This window comes from Triticum aestivum, chromosome 6A, assembly GCF_018294505.1.
Source record: "Triticum aestivum cultivar Chinese Spring chromosome 6A, IWGSC CS RefSeq v2.1, whole genome shotgun sequence".
NCBI lineage: Eukaryota > Viridiplantae > Streptophyta > Magnoliopsida > Poales > Poaceae > Triticum > Triticum aestivum.
The window spans coordinates 473,663,821-473,672,822 of record NC_057809.1 but is presented as its reverse complement, the minus strand read 5'-3'; the positions used below and the strand labels follow the sequence as shown (position 1 = coordinate 473,672,822).

The following is a 9,002-nucleotide window of genomic DNA, read 5'->3' as shown; positions in this document are numbered from 1 at the left end:
CATATGTAAAAAGGTGATCATAACGACAACTTTTAGGCACGTCGGAAAGTTTGACAAGTGACCAGACAGCTCGAGAGCAGGGTTTGCTCCTCTGACCATGGGGAGATATTCTTAGGGCCCTCTTGATGTGACGACATACATCATCATCTGGACATACATAGGTGACTACGTCATGGGGATGCCGGAACACGTCAACGAGAAAGAAGAACAAAACCGGTAACGGGAGCAACGATATAGTGAGCATGGCGATGACTCTGGAGGATGCCGATGCACACTGGGCTTTGTAAAGTATCGTGAAGCAAAGGGAACATCACATGATAACCAAAGGTTCACTCGAATATCATTCATGTAATCATAGGGACTGATGGATATCCAGGGTTCCACTATGGCTCATTGAACGAAGGGGTTTCGTTCATGTCTATGGTTACCGAACCTACGGGGTCACAAGATTAAAGTAATCACGATCTTTTGAGTGTTAGTATCACAGGAGTGATGAGAATATATTTTTGGAATTGTTTAATTAATATCAGGAATGGTTCCGAGAGGTTCTGGAAGTGTTTCGGGGTCACCGGAAGGGTTTCAATGAATATCGGGTAATACCGGGTATTACCGATTAATATATATATATATATATATATATATATATGGAAAATGTTTCTGGGGATGTTAAATTATATATATAATGCTCTGAATTTTTTTAGAACAAATATATATTTAATTTAATATCAATGGGCCTGATAAGGCCAAGAGGTGGAAGGAAACTTGGGCCAAAAGCACCCAAGTGGGAAAGTGCCTCCCTTCCCTAAGGAAGTGGGCCTAATAGGAGTAGGGGAGGAGTCCTACTCGTCCTTCCCTTAGTTGGAATCCCCAAGGAGGTTTTCCCTCCTTGTTGGCAGCCCTCCCTCTCCCCTCTAACCTATATATAGTGGAGACTTGGTGCCCAATTAAATAACATAAGTTTTGGAATCTCCTATAGTTGGTCTAGTTCTAGTTCTTATTGGTCCTAGTTGACTAATTAGAGGTAGACCTAGCCACCTCTAATCCTCATAATTAAAAGCCCTGTGTGGTTCTAATCTCCTCCCTCTAATTCTCCACTGACGATTACCTCTGGACGGTGAAGTGCTGCTGGATCGTGAAGACTGTACGCTTGCAACCAAGTAGAGAGGCCGTGGTTTTGGTCCTCCGTTTGAGGGATCATTCATGGGCAGTTCGCGGGATCGATGTTCAAGGGACTTCAAGTACAATCTACACTGACTTGTCTACTTCTGTTGCACTCCTAGAGTCGGTAACGATCGTTGATCACAACCCGTTATGCATCTTCATATTATTCCTGGGTGATCATGAGGCAATTTTTTTGCTTTCTACTACATTTCCCAACAGTGGCACACTACAAGAAATATGTCAACTAGTGACCTTTTGTCAGTGACCCTGGAAGAATTGGTCATAGATCTATGACCATTTGAGACCAATTGGTCAAAAGCTGTTCAGGGGGCTCCAAACCCTAAACCATTGCGACCATTTTGGTTAGAAAGGTCGTAATTTCCTTACACGAAATGGTCATAAAGCAGACATCACTAGTCCGCTACCTTATTTCTAGCTGATCGTGACCAATATAGATGGTCATAACCTTGTAAATTGTGGTGGATTGGTATGACTTGGCGCCACCTCATTAGTTTTTCCTATGTGTCATGTCCATGTGTCAATTTTTGCCCTAGGTTGTGAAGCAACCTATATTTCTGTCATTCCCAAAATTCCCAAAAAAATCTCATAAATTCTTTGGGTCATATCTTCATCAAATCTGTAAAAATCCTTCCTTGCCTAGTTCAAAACTAATTCAACAATATTCATTTTCCTATTCTGTTCACAACAACACTTTATGAAGGAAGTGCTATTTATATATTCTTGATTGCCCTCGGAATTTTTGGGCACTATTTCCTATCCAAATCATTACCGCATGACAAAATTCAGCTCCATTTGCCTAGCAAATCTTCCTCGGCAAATTTCCAAAGTTTTTGTCCACCTAGAAGCATTGTGAAGGAAGTACCTTTTTTATATATCGAAATGACATGAAATTTATACAGTTCCTTCCTATGCCCAAATTATCACCCTCCTCCAAATTGCAGCTCAGTCAAATCATCTATGTGAGCCCAGGTTCAATTTATATTTTATGGCCAGATTGGCACGTTGCAAAGCAAGTGTTATCTAGACCCCTCCTATTACCTTCAAACTTTTTGGGCACTCTTCCATACCCAAATCATTGCCACATGATAATATTCAGCTCAATTTTCCTAGTAAATCTTTCTCAGGAAATTTCGAAAGTTTCTACCTTGAGAGAAGCTTTATGAAGTAAGTACTAGCTAGGCTTACCCAAATGATCTGAAAATTTACCAGCACATGACCATACCTATTTAATTTACCTACACCAATTTTGAGCTCATTTCATTCATCCAATCTCTCTCACTAGTTTTCCCAAGTTTCTGTCCATAGAAGAGCATTGTGAAGGAAGTACTACTTTGGCATGTCGAAATGGTATCAATTTTCTACAATGCTTTCCTATGCCCAAATAACCATCCTCCACCAAATTTCAGCGCAATCCATTCATTATTTTGAGCCCAGCTTTAACATCCATATTTTTGTCCAGCGTGGTACTTTGCAAAGCAAGTACCACCTAGGATCCTCCTTTTGAGCTAAAAATTTGTGAAGAAATTCTCCTTAGTAGATGATCATCCTCAGCCAAAACTCGCGCGCATTGGCCATATGCATTTCCCGTACCGCTAATCAAACACTTGGCTGCTAATTCATCTTTGAGCATAGGTCAGTCTCCTCGTGAGATTCTTCTGTTGTAATTTTCTTCCTAGCACCTACCTTGGGAGTACCCAACCCACTAGACATGCCTAGGCCTCCCAGAACGCATGACAACGCCAAGGTCATGCGGTGACCACGCGGCGGGCATGCGAGTTTACGCGCTTTGGAGTTGGGGCCCTGGGCCACATCCAAACCTCGACGTATCGCCACCAAACCATGTATTTATGATTAAATACATACTTATGTAACTAGAAATGATTTTTGGAAAAAAATAAAGAACAAACAATAAGGTAGATGCAGTTCAAAATTGACCCGCTTCTTGCGGAATCGGCAAAAATTTGTCTTTTTCACAAGTGGTGGATCAAAACTTTTGACACCAAACCATTTTATCAATTATGAATTAAATATGGCCAAATATTTTATAAAAATGATTTGGTCCAATTTTGCAACAAATATATGGTAGGTCCTTCACAAAAAGAACTCAATTCGGGCACTCGGAAAATGGAAAATGAATTTTCCGTGCAAAGAAAATAAAAAGTCCCTTAGGCAACATTGTTTGCCATTCCAATATGCACCCTTGTGCATAATATGAGATCATTTGAACAAACTATGCCATGAATGTGGCCATAAGATTGATCATTTGGCTTGAAAGCCATGAATCTTCACGCATGATAGCTCATTTCTGAGAACACTTTTTTAAAATAATTGTCGTATTACAAGTTTATAATTTTTCCTGGAAACTTGGTCACATATAATGGCACAATGCGAAGGTTTCCCAAATTTTTGAATTTTTTTGAATTTTTTATGCCCGTTTCAAAATGCGGTCAAAACGGCGGGTTTGACCGTTACTAGCTAGTGGTTAAATCTTGGAAAACTTTTGATGTTTCTCTAATTAAATAGATACTTCTGTATCTAGAAATGATTTTTTGAAAAAATAAAGAGCAAACTATGAGGCAGCTGCAGTTCAAATTTGACCCGCTTCCTACTGAATCGGCGGGAATTTGTCTTTTTCACCAGAGGTGGATCAAGGCTTTTGACACCCAACCATTTGGTCAATTTTGAATCAAATATGGCCTAGTATTTTAGAAAATTGATTTGGTCCAATTTTGCAACAAATATATGGTAGGTCCTTCACAAAAAGAACTCAATTCAGGCACTCGGAAAATGGAAAATGAATTTTCCGTGCAAAGAAAATAAAAAGTCCCTTAGGCAACATTGTTTGCCATTCCAATATGCACCCTCGTGCATAATATGAGATCATTTGAACAAACTATGCCATGAATGTGGCCATAAGATTGATCATTTGGCTTGAAAGCCATGAATCTTCACGCATGATAACTCATTTCTGAGAACACTTTTTTAAAATAATTGTCGTATTACAAAATTATTATTTTTCCTGGAAACTTGGTCACATATAATGACACAATGCGAAGGTTTCCCAAATTTTTGATATTTTTTGAATTTTTTATGCCCATTTCAAAATGCGGTCAAAACGGCGGGTTTGACCGTTCCTAGCTAGTGGTTGAATCTTGGAAAACTTTTGATGTTTCTCTGATTAAATAGATACTTATGTATCTAGAAATGATTTTTTGAAACAATAAAGAGCAAACTATGAGGCAACTGCAGTTCAAATTTGACCCGCTTCCTAATGAATCAGTGGAAATTTGTCTTTTTCATGAGAGGTGGATAAAAACATTTTACACCCAACCATTTGGTCAATTGTGCATTAAATATGTCCTAGTATTTTAGAAAATTGATTTGGTACAATTTTGCAACAAATATATTATAGGTCCTTCACAAAAAAACCTCCTTTTGGGCACTCGAAAAATGGAAAATGGTTTTTTCGTCCAAAGAAAATGAAAACTTCCTTAGGAAACATTGTTTGCCATTCCAATATGCACCCTTGTGCACAATATGAGATCATTTGAACAAACTATGCCATGAATGTGGCCATAAGATTGATTATTTGGCTTGAAAGCCATTGATCTCCCTACGTGATAGCTCGTTTCTGGGAACACTTTTTTAAAATAGTTGCCGTATTACAAGTTTCTTATATTTCCTGGCAACTTGGCCACATATAAAGACACGATGTGAAGGTTTCCCAATTTTTTTGATTTTTTTTTGAATTTTTTATGCCCATTTCAAGATGCGGTCAAAACGACGGGAATTACCGTTCCTAGCTAGTGGTTGAATCTTGGATTTTTTTGGTGATTCTCTGATTAAATAGATACTTATGTACCTAAAATGATTTTTGGAAAAAAATAAAGAGCAAACTACGAGGTAGCTACAGTTCAAATTTGACCCGCTTCCAACTGAATCAGCGGAAATTTGTCTTTTCACGAGAGGTGGATCAAAACTTTTTACACCCAACCATTTGGTCAATTGTGCAATAAATATGTTCTAGTATTTTAGAAAATTAATTTGGTCCAATTTTGCAACAAATATATTATAGGTCCTTCACAAAAGAACTCTTTTGGACACTTGAACAATAAAAAATGATTTAAAAAACTGATTTCTCATAACTTTTTTTAAAAATATTTGTCTTATTTCAATTTGTGATTATTCCTTAAAACCCTAGTCAAATTTGCTGACATAATGAGAAGTTTTTTTTTCAATTTTTCAGGTCATAATAAAATAGTTAACATGATTTAGCACCTTAGTTTTAGTCGATTATGACCAATTTAAATGGTCAAAATATCATATTTGTATACTGCGTTTTGATTGGTCCAGGGGCCTCTCACGCGGATCGCGGATAAATCACCGTCGGATGCTCCGGGAACCAACGGCCCGTAGCTCACCCTCTCACCCACCCACCGCGATCTACCCCTCAAAAAAAAACCACCGCACACCACTCCTCTCTCTCCACGCGCAGCGAACCCTAGCGCTCTCACCCTCTCCCTCCCTCTAGATCTCGACGCGTCGCCGCCCCCAACCCACTCCCTCCCTCTGGATCTCGACGCGCCGCCGCCCCGACCTGCTCCTCATCGGGCTCGTCATCATCCCCCCTCCCACCCACCGCGAGCTACCCCTAAAAAGACCCATTTTGATCTGCTCTCTCCCCTGCGCAGCGAACCCTAGCGCTCCCCGATCCAGATCCCTCCCATCCCCTCCCCTCGCCGCCACCCACCGCCGCTCGCCGCCGGCCTTGACCCCCTCCCCCTGCCCTCCAAACACTGTCGCCGGCCAGATCCACCGCAGCCCCCTCCCTGCCACCTCCTCCTTCCTCCAGTACCACCTCTCCAACCTCGCCTCTCGCTTCACCGCCCCGCGCCCCGAGCTCGCCGAGGCGCACCCGCCGGTGCCCCATTGCGCACCCGCACTCGGACCAACAACGAGTTCATGCTCATCTCAGCAGCCCAACCCCACCCAACGCGTCGTCGCCACTAGGGTTTCACACCCAGCCTTCCCCCGCAGCCGCCCTCGCAGGAGGAAGGAGCTCGAGTCTCTAGCGGCCATGAGCGACGACAAGGACACCCTCGACCTCTCCGCCCTCGATGCCGCCATCCCGCTTCCACTCCCGCGCGCCGGATTTGGTAACTGGTCTCTCCGGCACCGCGTCCAGTTCTTCGCCGCTCGTTTTTGGGTTGTGGGGGTGAGATTTGTGATGGTTTGCTTGGGTTTTGCAGTTGTTCCACGAGTACTTCAACGAGGGCTTCCAGGGGAGCTGGATCGTCTCCGGCAAGGAAGAGTACACTAGTAAATTCCGTCTCTCTCTCCCCTTTTGTGCATGTCTTGTACGATCTGTGAGAGATCTGTGGATGTAGTGTAGTTCTGCATCTTATGCGGTGAACTGGTGATACGCTTCTATGTGGAATTCAATTCCTGTGTGTAGGTGAGGTAGTGATGATAAAGTAACCTTCCTGGCGTGATTTAGACCATTAGAGAGAGTCCAGCATTTACCATGGTAGGCAGCAGCCATGATCCATGTTAGGATGTTTTTGTAGGGATACATTGTTGTGTACTTATTGAGAATGATTACAATGCCTTGGTTTTTTCTACATATAGAATACAATTTTCAGGCACTGGAGAAACTTCATAAGATTATGTGTGTTGTTCACCTACAATTTTTTTAACTGTTCATGATTAAAATTCAGTGGATCCTCTTCTTTATACATGTGAATGTGTAGTTCACCTACAATTTTGTGTGCTGCTCACACTGAGAATTCACAAACGAGTTTTTATCTCCCCAAATAGGTCGCAGAAGTGTGTGCTGATTGCCATTACAGGCTGAATTTGTCAATGGCCTATCTTTTGTCTAGTGCATTAGAGGCATGTCCTCACTTAGAACTGAAATAGTGAACTGAAGGTTCACGTGCCGTGTGCCACCATAGCATACTTCTCACACCACGCCAACCTGTGACTTGACAACATAGTGGCGAGGTACTTTGTATCTACAAAATCTGGGCGTGGTCTTTTTTCTAGACGAACTAAATATACGCATTAGTTCAAGGACATGTCTGAAAATGGTCATCAAGTTTAGACACTCTCAGTGCATCAGATGAAATGAGAGTTAAGAAGTGGCCCTGCAAAATATTTATTTTTCCCAGCAAAAAAGAATTAATTAAGAAGTAAAATGATTTAGGACTTCTTTGGACACAAAGAAATTTCTGTATGTTGAAAATCGCTGTAGGACTTGGTCAGTGCATGTCAGGTCTCTCCTTGATTAGTACGCTATGCCCAATCTGTTGTTCAAGTTCGGGCTAGTTGAATATTAGATTCAGACAATGAAGTGCTTTTCTTTACTGCCAGAATATGTGATAAAGCAACAAAAAAGGCAACCACATACAAAGGATCCTGCGCATAGAATGGATCCCGTTGGGTGCTAATTCTAGTTATTTTATATGAAGAAACACTTACCGTGCAACCATCTAATATGAAATTCTAATAATATGTGATGCCCGATTGTTTTTTAGTTGTATATGCCATTCGTGCATGAATTCCTTTTCTTATGTACCAACTCCCTAATCATGTTTTGTGTTTTCAGTTCGCTATCTTACGAGAACCTGGTGTGCTATATGGGGAAGCAAAGCAGCAGCCCACAACTCCGACCTGCGACTCCAGATGAAGGCACCATGATGCACCATGCTGCTCCCTTGGAAGGCCGGCTGAGCGACGCAGCGGCGAAGGCAGTGAACGAGCTACTGTCATCGGGCGCCGCCGGCAACCTGAGCAGCCTCTGCTCCTGGGCCGACAAGGTCAGGTTCAAGTACTACTAGTCGGTGCCGCTCCACTTCATGGACGTCCCCGACAACGTCTGCATCTACTACTACAATAGTACGTAGTAATTAATCAACACTCTATGTTGTTGGGCTGAAATTAACTATAGCATAATGGTTTGTGTGTTGTCTCAGGGGACTGCAAGGACGAGGAGGGCGTCAAGGTCCACTGCATCGCTGGTGCCATCAACAACTACACCTCCCAGCTCCTCACCAAGGGATCATCATTGCCATCACCATATTCTAAATCTTTCGGCCAACGTAATGTTCAGTTACATCATACGAACTTCAGCACATCTCTTTTGATTGACCGAATTAGTACTGAAGATGCCATGTTTTTTCTGCATGGAATACTGCAGATAACCTGACCGAAGCGCTCTTGTTCCTCTCAAACTTCATGGGCGACATCCACAAGGTAGTACTCCTGCCAAACCCCAAGTGCCCAAATTTTTGCAAGTATTTCTATTCCTGGTTGCAACTTAAGCTGACACTTCTTGTTTATGTAGCCACTGCATGTGGGGTCCTCCTTTGTAAAAGAAGACAGCACCATCAACTTCCACTAGTACAGAAGGAAATCTGTACTCCACCATTTAAGGCTAGTTTAGACTTAAGGCTGAACCCTTCTCTGTGTAGTACGATTCCAAGGAAACATATGGCAATAATGCTAAAACTTTTCACATTGGTGTTGCTATGTTTGATCTGGTGGTGCCAAAAAAACTCATATGCTTATGCTGAGCTTACTTTTAATATCATTTTATTCTGTGTGATGAGTTTAGTTTTGTACTGCAGTCACCTTCTTGTTTACTTGTTGAATCCTGTCTTGTGTACTAATCATGAGCTACTAGCATTTGGCTTCTGTGTGCTAATTAAACCTGATAAGTATGTATACTTCTTTGAGATACAAATTCCACATAGCATGTTTATGTGCTAATTAAACCTGATAAGTATGTATACTTCTTTGAGATACAAATTCCACATTGC

General features: G+C 41.7%; 1 pseudogene; it reads left to right on the top strand.

The window, feature by feature from the left end:
* Nucleotides 1-6,259: 6,259 nt before the first annotated feature.
* Nucleotides 6,260-8,626, top strand: LOC123129651 (endonuclease 2-like; annotated as a pseudogene).
* The last annotated feature ends 376 nt before the right edge of the window (nt 8,627-9,002 follow it).